At 57.1% G+C, this 2,500-nt stretch overlaps 1 non-coding gene across 1 annotated transcript in view; it reads right to left on the bottom strand.

The window, feature by feature from the left end:
* The window catches only part of LOC126110709 (small subunit ribosomal RNA), a 1,909-nt gene extending 1,305 nt beyond the window's left edge, over window positions 1-604 (bottom strand). The window contains exon 1 of the ribosomal RNA XR_007523870.1: window positions 1-604. This exon is cut by the window's left edge and continues 1,305 nt beyond it. This is a non-coding gene — a ribosomal RNA (small subunit ribosomal RNA).
* Between the last annotated feature and the right edge of the window lie 1,896 nt (window positions 605-2,500).

Raw genomic sequence — 2,500 nt, 5'->3', positions numbered from 1 at the left:
CTGGAATTACCGCGGCTGCTGGCACCAGACTTGCCCTCCAATAGATACTCGTTAAAGGATTTAAAGTGTACTCATTCCGATTACGGGGCCTCGGATGAGTCCCGTATCGTTATTTTTCGTCACTACCTCCCCGTGCCGGGAGTGGGTAATTTGCGCGCCTGCTGCCTTCCTTGGATGTGGTAGCCGTTTCTCAGGCTCCCTCTCCGGAATCGAACCCTGATTCCCCGTTACCCGTTACAACCATGGTAGGCGCAGAACCTACCATCGACAGTTGATAAGGCAGACATTTGAAAGATGCGTCGCCGGTACGAGGACCGTGCGATCAGCCCAAAGTTATTCAGAGTCACCAAGGCAAACGGACCGGACGAGCCGACCGATTGGTTTTGATCTAATAAAAGCGTCCCTTCCATCTCTGGTCGGGACTCTGTTTGCATGTATTAGCTCTAGAATTACCACAGTTATCCAAGTAACGTGGGTACGATCTAAGGAACCATAACTGATTTAATGAGCCATTCGCGGTTTCACCTTAATGCGGCTTGTACTGAGACATGCATGGCTTAATCTTTGAGACAAGCATATGACTACTGGCAGGATCAACCAGGGAGCTGCGTCAACTAGAGCTGAGCAGCCGGCCGCCCGGGAGTGTGTCCCGGGGGCCCGCGCGAACACGCAAGCGTCCGCTCAATTATTCTGCAAACAGGAGGAGGCTGAGCTCCCCTGCACAATACACCTCGAAACCCTCTCAGGTCCCGGCGGCGCGCAGCGCCGTCCTAAGTACTTGGTCGGGTTCGAGAGAGGCGCAATCGCCCGGAGTTAGGCGAGTAGACGCTTTAGGTGCGACCACCCGTGCTCCCAACTGAGCTTGCCGCTGCCGACAGAGGCCCGGGAGCGTGCTGTCGTGGCATTGCCGGCGGGAGACAACACGCGCCACCTACGGTGACCGGCAGCTCCAACGCCAGCGCCACAGAAGGGCAAAGGCCCCACGTGGGTGCCGAAGCGAACTCTCCCAGCACAGCGCACGTGCCAACACGTCTGCACAACTGCGATACAAACCACCAGCGAGAACCGCTGGGGCGACCGAGCAGCAGACGGCGTCGCGGCGCCGAGTGCCGGGCGGCGGCGCATCCTCAACGCACACAGTCCTCAATCGGACCAGCACACTGCAGATGTCCACCGCGCTTCGCACCGGGCCGGCGAGGACCCACTTTGGCTGCACGGCGCCGCGCGCAGGGTGCCCCGGCGCGCAGCTGCGCCGCCTGCCGCGTCCGTCGGCCGGCGCGCCTGCCACTGGGCGCCCCCACCAGCCGGCTGTAGCGCGTGCGCCCACGCACCGCGCGGCCAGCACGCCGGGCGGCCCCCCCTCACCGGCCGGGGACAGTCCCACCCACCCACAGCCGCGTATCGCTTCACACCCAGATCCACATTCACGTTCATTGGTGTGGTGGGTATCGCTGACACAACCGCGTCATAGCTGTACCGATCGTTGCCCTCACAGATGTACCTCCAGCAAGATCAACCGCACCACAACGGGTTACCAGTTGTTCATTTGCGTAACGTCACCAGTAAACGTACACGTCCACGTCCATCCCCGTTTGCAAAGTCAACTATTATTGCATGCCTGCCTGTCAGGTGTCAAGACACACTACATCCGCTCACATCCACGCAACAAAATGTGCCCGACTAGAGGGCACGTGGAAGGTGCCCCCGTACGTATGCGATGTCCATTGCGCGACGAACTGTCAACCAGCCTCTGTAGCATGTCGCAGATGTGGAACGCGGGACACCGTGCTATCACATTGTGTGAGAAGAGACTACTATGTCTGCATACACGCGCCACTACATGAACAGACGGCTCATGCTGATCGCCATCCACTGCGTCCATTACTCCCACACGTCTCTATGGCGTACCACACTGCAATACAGCTGTTATGGGGAGATGACACGTAGCTGTGTACACAACATTCTGAGCGGGTTGCGGTTGGACAACAATACATTAATGTAACGTGTCATATGCCATTTACAGAGCAGGTTAAGGCACAACGTGGGTTAGGTTAAGGCACAACGTGGGTTATGTTAAGGCACAACGTGGGTTATGTTAAGGCACAACGTGGGTTAGGTTAAGGCACAACGTGGGTTAGGTTAAGGCACAACGTGGGGTAGATTGCGGCACAACTTGGGGTAGATTGCGGCACAACTTGGGGTAGATTGCGGCACAACTTGGGGTAGATTGCGGCACAACTTGGGGTAGATTGCGGCACAACTTGGGGTAGATTGCGGTACAACTTGGGGTAGATTGCGGTACAACTTGGGGTAGATTGCGGTACAACTTGGGGTAGATTGCGGTACAACTTGGGGTAGATTGCGGTACAACTTGGGGTAGATTGCGGTACAACTTGGGGTAGATTGCGGTACAACTTGGGGTAGATTGCGGTACAACTTGGGGTAGATTGCGGTACAACTTGGGGTAGATTGCGGTACAACTTGGGGTAGATTGCGGTAC

Source organism: Schistocerca cancellata, unplaced genomic scaffold, assembly GCF_023864275.1.
Source record: "Schistocerca cancellata isolate TAMUIC-IGC-003103 unplaced genomic scaffold, iqSchCanc2.1 HiC_scaffold_30, whole genome shotgun sequence".
Lineage (NCBI taxonomy): Eukaryota > Metazoa > Arthropoda > Insecta > Orthoptera > Acrididae > Schistocerca > Schistocerca cancellata.
This window is presented reverse-complemented; position numbering and strand designations above follow the sequence as displayed.